This window comes from Dasypus novemcinctus, chromosome 19 (genome assembly GCF_030445035.2).
Source record: "Dasypus novemcinctus isolate mDasNov1 chromosome 19, mDasNov1.1.hap2, whole genome shotgun sequence".
Taxonomy (NCBI): Eukaryota; Metazoa; Chordata; class Mammalia; order Cingulata; family Dasypodidae; genus Dasypus; species Dasypus novemcinctus.
Window position 1 is genome coordinate 73,930,257 of NC_080691.1, and position 13,738 is coordinate 73,943,994.

At 38.8% G+C, this 13,738-nt stretch overlaps 1 protein-coding gene across 2 annotated transcripts in view; it reads left to right on the forward strand.

Moving 5' to 3' along the window:
* The window catches only part of LOC101426402 (zinc finger protein 596-like), a 192,454-nt gene that overhangs the window by 75,172 nt on the left and 103,544 nt on the right, over positions 1-13,738 (forward strand). For both annotated transcript variants that reach the window (XM_058281945.2, XM_071209961.1), the window contains exon 2: positions 5,953-6,041. The gene's annotated coding sequence lies outside the window, so the exon portion shown is untranslated. The remainder of the gene's footprint in view (positions 1-5,952; positions 6,042-13,738) is intronic.

Here is a 13,738-nt window from a genome sequence, read left to right on the forward strand (position 1 = left end):
CTCTAGAAGTTTTATGGTTCTTGCTTTTATTTTTAGTTTTTTGATCCATTTTGAGTTAATTTTTGATAAGATGTGAGATAGGTGTCCTCTTTCCTTCTTTCGGCTATGGATGTCCAATTCTTTCAGCACCTTTTGTTGACTGGACTGTTCTGCCCGAGCTGTGTGACTTTGACAAACTAGTCAAAAATCACTTGACCATACATAAAGGGTCTATTTCTGAATCATAAATTTGGTTCCATTGGTGTATTGTGTCTGTTTTTAGATAAGTACCATGCTGTTTTTGCCACTATAGGTAGGTATTATGATTAATCTGGAAATGAGGGTTCACTTTCACTTTTTATGATGTTTCTGGCTAATCAGGACTCCTTATCCTTCCAAATAAAAAATTTAATGATTGCATTTTTAATTTTTTCTTTAATGCTGGTGGAATTTTTATCGGGATTGCATTAAATCTGTATATCAATTTGAGTAGAATTGACATCTTCATGATACTTAGTCTTCCAATCCATGAGCATGTAATGTTCTTCCAGTTATTTACGGCTTTTTTGATTTGTTTTAACATTGAGTTGCAGTTTTCTGAATACAAATGCTTTACATCATTGGTTAAGTTTATTCCTGACTACTTGAGTTTTATCTGTCATTTTATTTTCACCACTCTTTTGACACTTTTATTTACTTTTATTGATATAATTCCCACTATATCAATTATATTGACTCTTTTCCAGACCCCTCTCTCCTGTCTTTTCTTTTCAGTCTCTAGCACACCCTTTCGTATTGCCTGAAAATCTCGTATCTTGCTTAGAAATTCTCAGTTTCTGTTTATCTGTGCATATTCTAATTTCACCCTCATTTTTGAAAGACAGTCTTGCTGGATATAAGATTCTTGGCTGGAAGTTTTTCTCTTGTAGTATCTTAAATATATCAGACCACTGTCTTCTTGCCTCCATGGTATCTGGTGAGAAATCAGCACTTAATCTTATTGGATATCCCTTATATGTTATGCATTGCTTTTCTCTTTCTGCTCTCAAAATTCTCTTGAGTATGTGTCTTGGAGTTGGTCTAATTAAAGCCTAATTAAAAATATATGTTTTATATTCCTATAAAATTTAAGAGCTGTTTTCAAGTATATAGAATAAAGAGAGCTTTCCTACCCAAAGGCTAAAACTATACCCAGCTGACTAGAACCAGCAAGATGGTGGCAGAGTAAGGAGCTCCTAGAGTCAGCTCCTGCTGGGTAGTTAGCAAACACCCAGAGCTCTCTGGAGCTAGCTGGAGCACTTGCTTGGGGGTTCCAGGAGACCAGAAGAGCATCCTGCAACAACCCTGAAGGAGTGGAAGGAGAAGACTGCCCATCTGTAGAGAAGACTCCTAAGCAGAGGCTCCACACCGTGGATGCCTGTGCCCATCCTCTGCTGCAAGCACAAGCTGCCTCAGAAGCTGTTCTGCAGCTGGAATTGAAAGCTCCACTTGGGAAGCGGACTTGGCCCAGTGGATAGGGCATCTGTCTACCACATGGGAGGTCCACGGTTCAAACCCCAGGCCTCCTTGACCCGTGTGGAGCTAGCTCACGCACAGTGCTGATGCGCGCAAGGAGTGCTGTGCCACGCACAAAGAGTGCTGTGCCACGCGCAAGGAGTGCCCCCCGCATAGGGGAGCCCCATGCGCAAGGAGTGCACCCTGTAAAAAGAGCCTCCCATGTGTTCTCCTTTTTCCTGCAACACATCTCCAGTTTTCCCTTTTAGTTGTTTTTTATACTCAGGATAAAAGCAAAAGAAGTCTCCTGCTCCAGGCTGTTCAACATGTTATCACACTTTTAAAAAAAGGGTTTTGATTGTGAACTCAGTGTTTGCCATTCTTTAAGGGAAGTGTACTTGGATGTTATTCTGAGATCTACTTCCTCTGTAACTTCTTATCCTGCTTTTCCTAAATGTATGTTTAATTTTCTACTAATTTATGGATCACCATTCCAGAATAGTTTAAGAGAGGATGGAATTTCCATTTTTTTCCAATTCCTTGTTGCTGTTACTGATTTTCAACAAAACATGGTTGTAAGTTCAGAATAAGAGGTAAAACTAAAGAATTACTAAATAAGTTAAGTATGACTTACATATGAAAACAGTGGAGGATATTTTATGAATATAAAATTAATTTTTGAACTCAGTAAAATACTTGAGAGTATTATAACATTTTCCAATTATTAAAGGATTAATTCACAGTTGAAAAATAGCAAGGAGGTTTAGATTAAACAGGTATTGTAATACAGTGGTAGTTAAATTTGGCTTTATATCAGAATCAGTTTGAGGCTATAAAAAAAGTAAATGACTTCTCTTACTAGTCTATGAATTTAGATATTATACCCAAAGAAAAGGGATGAGGTCATGAAATCATCTGATCATAGGTAAGATTGTATGTTCACTGAAACGGTTTTATATGATAGCTGTATTCTCTTCTCAATTCAAATTAGTTAGAAAACAATTCATCTATGATAGGATATTTAAAATAATTGATGATAGGGGAGCAGATGTAGCTCAAGTGGTTGAGCACTGTCTTCCCACATACAAGGTTCTGTGTTCTATCCTCAACCCCAGTACCTCAAAAAATAATGTCATGATATAATTAGTAGAAAATAATATTACTTTACTTAAAATTAACATTTATTTGATTTATACTGATTTGCAAAAATCCAGAATTATTCTCTCCCTTCTTCACCATGACTGCTGAACTAATTCACAAAATTAGACCATGATCATCTCTTTTCTATGCTCATCTCTACATATGTGTGCAGCTATATAGCTCCCACTTTAATTATCCCTATTTATATTTGGTGTAGATCATAAGCTCTGGGGAGTTATGACTTTTTCAGACTCATTCCTGACTCAAGCAGATGTTAAGTAAACATACTCCCTCACAATAGCTGTGCCCAGGTGTGCTGCACAAATGTGAAACAAAACTACCCAGACTTGTTTTTCCTTCAAAATCACAGGGGCAGAAAGATGTTCATTATAAAGGTCATGATCCACTTTTAAGTACACAGTTTAAAAGAAAAACTCCATGGAAATGTAAAGAGTTGTTGGAAATACATAATAGTGAGTGTAGTGGCTGAAAGGGTTGTCAATTGTAAGAAACCCAGAGAACAATCTAGAGACCAAATAACAGTGAACCCAGAGATGGATGAGAATTGTGGTTAATAGTACATATACAAGAATAGTCTATGAAAAGAAACAAATGTACATCACTGTTACAAGGTAGTAAGAGTTTAGTGATGCATGGGAAAATACAATTAATGTAACTCAAGATCTATTGTTAATAGCAATGTCATAATATTCTTATATGAAAGCCAAAGAAGGCACTATATCAATGCTAAGGGTCAATAGAAGTGGTTATGTGAAATTTTCTTTTGGACTAAGGAAATTGTTCAAAGGTTTACTGGGGGCAATGACTGCACAACTCTGTGATAAAAGTGAGAGCCACTGAGCATATACTTCAGAGAAAATATATAAGGAATGGGACTATATAACAGAGTGAACCCTGTGATGGAAGGTGGACTGTGATTAATAGTACAAATATTCTCTCATGAACTATAAAAAATGTATAACATTAATATGGTGTGTTAATAATAGGGGGCATGGAAAAATATACCAAGTGTATGCTGTGGACCATAGTGAGTGGTAATAGTCTGATTATGCTCTTTTAGAATGTGTAGCAAATGTTCTACAATGGTGTAAGGTATTGGTGGAGGGATGATGTGTGGGAATTCTGTACATTATTCATGATTGTTTTGTAAGCTCAAAACTTCTCTAATAAAAAATAAGTGTAAAAAACTAGTCTACCCCCAAGATGAAAATGTGCAATCATAGAAGATCAAGTAACAAGAATCTTCCCACAACATAGTGTTAAGTGAACTGTTTAATGTCTGTGATGTACAATATTTACCTCAACATACATGTGCTGATTACATTTATAATGAAAAAGCTTCTTTTATAAACACTTTTTTCACATTATCCTTGTTTGGGTATTGCACCCCTGCTCTCTAACCTCAATATGCTCACCTTTGACTAAACAGGAAAGAATCTTAGACAACCACTCACAGCCTAATTCTTTGAGCCAAAATTGTAATAGCTAGAGTCTCCATTTTTAGAGAAAGGGGACTATGTCTAGATCACTTGACACAATGCCAATGCAAAAAATCCATGCAGTAGAAGCCTTTGGGCTGTGATGCTGCTAACCATGGGCACATCTTAGCAGAAAACTTACTGTTGAACTTTATAAAGTAGCTCCTTCTAGTGGTCACTGTCAGACTGACTTATTGCTAATGTATCTGTTGGCCTGTTTATTTGTTATGAAGTATTAAATTGAATGGATATATAGAAACTGACCAGTTAGGATGAAAATATGAATAGGGCCATAAAAATGAAAAAAAATTCTGATGTATGAGACAGCATAGATGAACCTTGATTACATCATATCGAGTCAAATATGTCAGACACAAAGTACAAATAGTGTATGATCTTATTTTTTTGGAAACAATTAGAATATCTATATCTGAATATGGCTAAAAAGGGAAATTTTAGCTTGTATAGATGGTAAAAGAATAAAATATTTTTAAAATCCATGAAACTGAACTACACACACGGTGAATCCTATGTTAAACCATAGTTAATAGTATAATTATAGAAATGTGTCATCATCAATTGTAACAAATAGATTAATGAAAAGTGTTAATAATAGGGTTGTGTGGGAATGCTGTATTTTATGCATGATGGTGTTATAAACCCACAATTTCTCGAATAAAATATATGTGTAGAGAGCAAGATCACATGTATGAAGATACTTGCATTCTATTTTTTAAAGCTTCATTCAGCAAAAGTGTATCAATTAGCTTGTATTAGTATTTGATTGCCAAATAACAAGAACCACCCATTTATCATGCAGCAGTTTCTGTGGGTCAGAAATCTAGGTGAGCTTAGCTGAGTCCTTTCCTCAGAGTCTCCTGAGGCAGAAATCAAAGTGTCCCAAGGGCTGCATTCTTCCCTGAAGGTTCTAGGGAGAGTTCACTTCTAAGCTTAGCCAGGACTTGGGATAATTTGTTTGTTTCTATATGCTGTTCACATCTCCCTCCATTTTCAAAGCAGCAGTGGCAGGTGGAATCATTCTTAAGCTCAATCTCTGCATTTGCAGGTTCATGTGATTACAGTGGGCCTCATCTCTTAGATTTTTAGAGCAAACAAAGCTACACCAGCCTGCAGTGATTTGACAGCTGCCCCATCCCAGCTGACTGTCCTTTGCCTCATGGCTTCCATTTCACAGCTCACCAAATGTGTAAGACATGTCTATGACACCACCATGACCTATATCCCAACTGTCATTCTCGGTAAGCCTCAAAAATCTTGCTTCCACATCCAGAGCCTTTCTCAGCCCAGATCTCCCAACCTGGAGGGACCTAGCACCCTGTGTCACTCCCTACTTCTTAAAACATCTCACTGGCTTCCTGACTTCCTCTTCCCACATGGTTCGTCTTCTACTTTCTTCCCTTGCCCATGCTTCCTGTCTCTAACATGTTTGCAAACTCCAGCTGGGACCACACTCAGTCTTCTCTCTCTTCCTCTCTTGAAGAGGTCATGAGGTCCAGTGCAGTTCATTCCACCCAGTTGTAAAGGAGCCCACTGATAGGATGGTCCAGTCGAGCCAGGGGTAGGTAAGGATAGAAAGGCATCTTTTTGCTGCAGACCATGACACAAGAAGCCACTTGAAGCTTTGCTTACATATTCTATGTGTGCAGTAAACTCACAAGGGCTCACACAGACTCCTAGGAACTGATGGCTTTTGAGGTACTGCAAATTAAATCAATAATCATGCTTATAGGATGCTTTGCAGTCTTCACAGCCTATTTTTGAGGTAATTTTTGGAGCAAAAGTCCTTAAATGCTATGTGTACTTTTTATATTCCTTGCAGAGAGAAGTCCAAAGAGTTATCACCCTGTTTTTGGAGTCCAATTCTGAGGTCCAGAAACACTGCACCCTCAGAGCTACTCATGGTTTCAGGTGAGGAGAAAAGTACTGTGATATAAAAAGAGGGGTGGGTGGGCACATGCAGACTTATGACCCTCCAAGTGCAATTTTAGAGCAATGCTCAGAATTTCCTAACCCATGTTAAGCCCAAGGATGGTGCTCAAACTCAACAGTATTTTATGCGGAAGAGAGGAAAAATAAAATGAGAGGAACTTGAATTGTCACTGTGGGCATGTAGGTGTGTGTGAGAGGGAAACAGGGAACAGAAGGGGATGTTATGGATGAAGTCACAAGTTACAGATACTTTAGCACAGTGGATTACATCAAAAGTACATAGGTCATATCTGTCAACCATTACAGAATATAGGTGTTTTGTCTGTGGCTGTTTTGTGTGATCTTTTTTACTTTTCTACATTTACAAATGAAATGGGAGCATAACTGTGTGTGGGAAACAGATGTGGATAAAAATGGTGAGTGTGCATACATGTAGCTGAAGGTATAAAGATGTGGCATGTGGTTTGACCCCATGACGCCCACAGAGAGGACAAAAGAGAAGTGCCCTGGGGCATGACCTATCCAGGGTGACAGTAAGAATAGGACAGTGAAGTAGGTAAGTGTAGATTTGTAATGGTATAAACGTCCCATCATAAAGCACTTTCCTGCATCCTACAGATTTTATTTTGTAAGAGAATTGTTATCATTCAGTTATAACTCTATGTCATTTTATTTATAACCCATGAGTTATTTACCAGGGTGTTTTTAAATTCTAAAATATGCGGAGGTTTTTGTTCTTTTTGCTAATGACTTATAAATTAATTGTGTTTAAGCTAGAGAACATGACCCGAAAAATATCTATTTTTAAAATTTGTGCAGAATTTCTTTATGGGCCAGTACATGAGAGTTTAGGGTATTTTTGGTAAATATTCTGTGAATTCACACAAAAACCTGTATAGTCTTTCCTTGCAGGACACAGTACTCTTTTTGTCTGTGGAAAAGATTGTCAGTGTGTTTCAATTTTCTAGATATTTATTAATTTGTTTCCTCGATCTATTTGTTATTGGAAATTTTTGTTAAAAACTATGCCTATCTAGTTTTCCTTGTCATTCTATCACTTTTTAGTTTTTAAAATATCGCCATAAATGTTAAAAACTAGACCTATCTAGTTTTCCCTGTCATTCTATCAATTTTTATCAATTATTATGTGATGCTGGAATACTAAGGAGAAAAATAAATTTTAAAAAGCAGTGAATTTCATCTTAAAAATATATTGTACTTTGCATAGTATATATATAATATGCTATCTTTCCAGTCTTCTTTATGTATCATGCAATGTACATTTGGAAGACATAGTATGAATAAAAGAATGTAAAGTTCCCATTAGTAATCTTGCTGTGCTGACTGCCTCCTGAACTGATAGTATTTTGTACATTGTGTTTCAAATATATCAGGAAGAATAAAATTTATTTTGGATATATCATGTCAAATATATAAGTAAGAATAAATTTCACCTTTGTCCTCTTTTTGAACATGGCTTCTATAAAATTTACAATGGCATCTTTGACTCACATTATATTTCACTTGGACAGCACTCCTCTCGATCATCTTTCTGTGGCATAAAGGAGATGCTTACAGAACGTAAGGGCCTCTCTCAGTGAGAGAGAAGCTGTCTGGTCAGGCTCCACTGACCAAGTCAGAAGCAGCAACTAAATAATGATCTTCTTCTCCAGGACTTAAACTGTACCCCAGGAGTCTATGCTGATGCAGATAAAGAAACCAATAGAGAGGCGTTTCCTAAGGCATAGGATAGGGACACTTTTAATGAGGCCAGAGAAGGGACCTCCCAGTGGAGAAGTCTGCTCAGGAGCCAAACTGGATCACTGAGAAAGGATAGTGTTGCCTTCCACAGAACCAGTCAATACAGTGGCCCTGACCATATGCTGGATACTGTTAGGAGGACACAACATCACACTGCAAAGGTCTAGCCACAGGGACTCAACTGTGACACCCCAGGAAAGAGTGTCAGACAGACCCCATAATACCTAGCATGTGACTGATCTTCAACAGGGCCAAGTGAGGCAGAGGAACTGACTCTGCCTCAAGGAGACCAAAGCAATGGTGCTTTTGAATAGGCTCCCCTGTGAGGAAGATCATCCTGGGGCAAATGGTGAACCCTCAGTGGGTCATGAAGATTAGATGGTGGCAATGCATCAGTGTTAATTTCTTGATGTGGATGACTGTTCTGGGGATATGCCAGCAAATGTCCTAGTATTTAGAAAATGTATACTAAGGTATTTGAAGCTGGTGTAGCATTGGTCCTCCACTTACTCTCAAATGTTCATAGAAAAAGTTCTCTCTACTGTACCTGAAACCTATCTAAAGTTTGATTTAAAAAAACCAATTCTGCACAACTGTGTGATTGTACTGAGAGCCACTGATTTTACACTCTGGAAGGATTTTATGTTGTGTGAATATAACTATTTCAATTTTTAAAATCCAAAATAAACTTCCCACTGGCCAGGAATAACATTTCACTTCACAAGGAGTGCACTTCACTTTGGGATAAATGGCACTGCCCTCATGGGGTGCTTGATCCCCCTTGTTGTCTTTTGGAAAGAACATGTGAATTTGTTTCAGAGCCTCACTGGCTCTGGACCTCAACCACCTCCACCATCCCAGTGTATGCTTCTCCATGATCTGTTTATTAGGCTGCAGCACTCCCTTCTGGCTCACACATGCAGCTGCAAGACTGGGAACATAGCTATTCCAGCAGAGGCCTCATCTCCCACGCACAAGCATGCTGGCCCTCTCCGCCTCCTCCTGCCTTTTGCATCACCCCTCCATCTGGACAATTCAAAGAGCATTAGCAGGAGGGCAGAAAGGATTGCTTCAACCCCTTTATTCCTCAAAGTATACTTTTTACTTATATCCATATGAAAAAAGTTGCTTTCAAAGGGCAAATGTAAGCCAAGGGGAGTGGATGTGGCTCAATCAGTTGAATGCCTGCTTCCCACATGGGAGGTCCTGGATTTGAGCCCTGGTGTATCCTAAAAGATAAAAGCAAACTACAAGCAAATAAATGAAAAAATGTAAATAAAGTTGCCAGTTGAAAAAAATGACAAGAATTCTGTTACAGGTGAAGAGAACATGCTTGCAGGAAGAGGCAGGGAGGGCTCCAGGATTTGTGGTGGGGAGCAGCTCCACTGCATTCACCAAGAAAAAGCCAGATGGATGCTTTGAACCTTCAGCAGACAGGGCTCAGGCTCCCCACAAAGTAAGGTTCTCAATTTAAACCGCTGAGAGGCATGGGGGTGACTACCCTGATGCAGGTGAGGCAAATGACTGCATTCCAAATTACTTATATCCAGGTCAAAAATAAAGATCCATACCTCTTAACTAACCCCCAAGAAGAGGATACAGCTTTATCATGAGCAGGTGCAGAGAGAGGTGTACCTGGCAGCCAAGCACATGAAGATGGTAGTTGGGACAACTCCTCTCGAGCAGAGGAACCAACGCTGTGACAAGTTCAGAAGGAAGGAAGTACATCATTCACTATGAGGGATGTTTTCTGTTTAGGCATAAAATATATAGAATTAACTCTTGTGTAGTCTGTTATGAGGTTTCTTATTTTCTTCATCATTTTAAAACCTGCATGAAACAACTTCTTGTCTACTTTGTATCATACTGTTATCACAGAGCAGTTTGCAATCTTCCTGAAATGGAAAAAAGAAAATAATTTAAGTTCAAAATACCACTCAGAAAACTGCAAGAATCCCAGATTCCTGTCAAATGAGATGAAAAAGACAAGGCTGAAGTTGAGATGGAAATGTTCACCCTGGTTCTTGGATTTTACAAGTAATTTTTTTAAAACTTCAAGAACATTTCTATAAATGATCCTTGGTGTGAACTTGCATGGAAACATTTCCAGTTAAGAGTTGGTCAAGATCTGTAATTTCTTTGTGAGTCTAATGGACCCAATGTATAGGAGGAAAAGGAGGATTTCACCTGGTCCCTTCCCTTCTCCAGCCATTGTCACTCACCTGGGAGGAACTCAGACATAAAAGGAAGAAGATGAATAATTGGTTTCTTGTCATTAAGACTGAAGTATGAGCTTTCATCCTCTCCTTTCTGATATTTCCACAGAGTAGAATTTGAAATATTTGCCTAAAGGTAGATGTTTTGATACTAAGAGAAAAAGACTTACCCTAAAATAAGGAGACCCTCACTGAAGTATAAATTATATTAAAACTAAATTACATTAAACATTTGTCTTCTTTTATAGTCACTTTTCTTAGTACACACTTGCCACGTGAGAACTATGAGTCATGATGGAGAATGCCTACATGGGTGTTTTTAATTTTGTCCTTGTAAAATGCCACAATGAGGGAAGCAGATGTGGCTCAAGAGATTGGGCTCCCATCTACCACATGGAAGGCCCTGGGTTTGATTCCTGGGGCCTCCTGGTGAAGGCAAGCTGGCCCATGCCATAGAGAGCTCATGGTCTGTGCCTCAGATCGCTGGTGAAGAAAGATGATGCAATGAGGGGGAGATGCAGAGGAGAGATGGAAAGAACACACAGTGAATGGACATAGAAAGCAGACAACAAGTACAAAAACAACAAGGGGAAGAGAGAGAAAATTTTTTAAAAAGCCTCAGTGAATTAGGCATGCGATTTGGGGTCCTTATCCTATCACTTTCCCGTAGTGTCACTGCTGGCAGTGTGCCATAGAATCTAACCAGATCAGAGAGGCCATGACACATGATGGGGTGGATACAGTCCTGTAGAAGAGCTGTGGGTGTAGGTTCTGCCTGGCACTCACTGTTACCATGTCTGGTTCTTCTGAGAACATGCTTCATCTCTCCTACCCACTATCAGTCTGTCATGTGATGCCTCTGGAGTCAACAATACCTTCCAGGCCATACCTATAATAAATAAAATAGGAAAGTCAAGATTTTCTTTAAGATAACAGAACAATAGAAAGAAGCATAATGCCTTTCTCTATACTCTAGAATACAGTATCATTTCTACTGTGAGCAACATCAGGGAGCCCATACTGAGCTAAACAGTGGACTGAGAAAAACTATAAAGGTGGGTGAAATATTTCAAAGCTGCTTGAAGGCATTAGATAAACCAAGGCAGCCTGGATCTGTGGGGCCATTCTCCTATAAATGAGAAGTTCACAAGAACAAGCCTGGTCAAACACATGCAAGACAGCCTATGCTCCCCAGCCAACAGCTAGTGAACCACAGAACAATCACCCAGCTAAGACACAGTTGACTGCAGGCACAAGAGGGAACCTATCCAAGACCACAGCCATACAGCTGAGTTCTCCTAAAATGTCAACCAACTCAAACATGAACCCTCATTATTTAACCCACAAAGTTTTCAAGGTTGCTTGTTATGTGTCGATAGTTAACTGATACACAGTAGTCCAATACAGAAAATGTCCTATTTATTCAAAACATGTTTGTCAGTAAATTTGTACATTTTTTCATAAAAATTATTTGCATTTTTAAAGTTTATTTGGATGAGTTTTTGTACATCTGTATTTGGCAATATTATGAATGGCATTCTTTATTACCTATTAAATGTTTTAACTTCTGTGGCTACAATATCACTGTATCTTCTAGAAACAAACCAAACCAAATAAACAAACAACAATGTTCTTTCACCAATATGATAGCCTCATGCTAACACATCTAAAGACAACATTATAACAAAGCTTAAGCAGTCCTATCTCATAAATTTTCAAGACTAAGAATGTACTGAATAACATACACAGTTAAGCCACATGACATGGATAAATATCAGATTGGCATCTTTTAATGCAGTAATTCTCAAACATGATACATTAAGTAGAAAATATTTAGTTTTCCAAAATCACAAAATTTCCAGTGTAGTTGCATATAATCTCCATGTCATAAGAGAAAAAACACTAAGATGACTGAATAGTGCTGGTCCCCTGTTGGATTGGGGTTACCTGGAATTCAAATGATAAAATGGATGATAAAATTCTGGGTAGAAATGAAGCATCTGTTTCACAGATTGGGAGTGGGATACCCCAGAAAGAATCCCATATATCCCCACATATAAGGTCTTTGTAAAAACTAGACATTTACATCTAGAACTGGAAAAGGAATTCCTTTAGGAGATGCTGAATGGTTGTAAAATAGATCTCATTTTAACCTGACAATTAAAAATGAAAGTAAAAAATAAATAGTGTAAAATAATTTAGATATCTTTTCATTAGGGACCTGGGACCTCCAGTTTCACAGCACTGATTTATCAGTTTGATGTTTCATATTTTATGCTCAAGCAAGACCTGGCATTAAAGCATAAATGAGATTCGGCCTCTGCACCCATGAAGTTCAGCTGAAGGAAAACGCACCCATAGCATCAGTCACAAAAATACCTGAAAATGCCCTGGTATCCCATAAAACCACAATATGGCATATCATTTACCAGTTGCTTTCAACATATTTTGCAGTTGGACTTAGTTAAGTTCTGACACAGTATGAAGGAGAGAACAATGAATTTGGGCATAGAGTTTGATCCTGGCTGCACCAAATACTTTTTTTCTTGAGCAAGTTCTTAAACTTCTGGTTGGATCTCAGGTGCTTATCTATAAAATGGGGATAAAAATACAAACTACACAGGTACTTGTGAAGCCTTCAGTTAGCTACATGTCTGGACATACACACAGTGCTCACAAGACAGGTCCCTGCAGAATGAGTCTTTTTTTTTTTTTTTAAGATTTATTTATTTCTCTCCCCTTCCCCCCCACTCCAGCCGTCTGTTCTCTGTATCTATTTGCTGTGTTGTCTTTGTCCGCTTCTGTTATTATCAGCGGCATGGGAATCTGTGTCTCTTTTTGTTGCGTCATCTTGTTGTGTCAGCTCTCCGTGTGCGCGGCACCATTCCTGGGTAGGCTGCACTTTCTTTTGCACTGGAAGGCTCTCCTTATGGGGTGCACTCCTTGTGCGTGGGGCTCCCCTGTGCAGGGACACCCCTGTGTGGCACAGCACTCCTTGCGCACATCAGCACTGTGCATGGGCCAGCCCCACACGGGTCAAGGAGGCCCAGGGTTCGAACTGCGGACCTCCCATGTGGTAGACCACTGGGCCAAGTCCACCACCTAGAATGACAGTCTTGAGTGAAAGACAGCCAGCAGGTTTCTGGGAAATTCCACAGGGAACTATGGAACAAAGAATTCCTAGAAGGTTAGCCTCAGTGTATAACAAGAAAGCCCTCTAGTATGAGGGAGGAAGCACAGAGTAAAGGAACACTGAATATAGCTGAGGTGACCAGAGTACACCCAAGAAAGCATGATATGATCCTCAGTTCCTCAGGTATATTGGAGGGTGCATTGGGTATATCCCCTCAAACTTGTGACCAAATTGGTTAGGCTAACAATTATGAGCAATTGTGTTAATTTTGCATACATATTAATCTAATTACTATATTGTAACCAGTGTTATCCAGTCCCCAGTATACCTAGAAATAACCATACAAGTCCTTCTTATTTACCGTGACAATGACTCTCATAGGATGGAGGGACTCAGTGACAGAAAAACACTCCTGTCTCAACTTACTGTCATAAAATAGCACCTCCCCATCTCCTGTTAATTTGAGATGCTTAAACCCAAATTTAGACTTATCAAAGACAAACTTGTCATTGGCCTTGTCTGTCTGACTATTTGAAAGTCAGGCAGGAAAACACTACACACTAAGA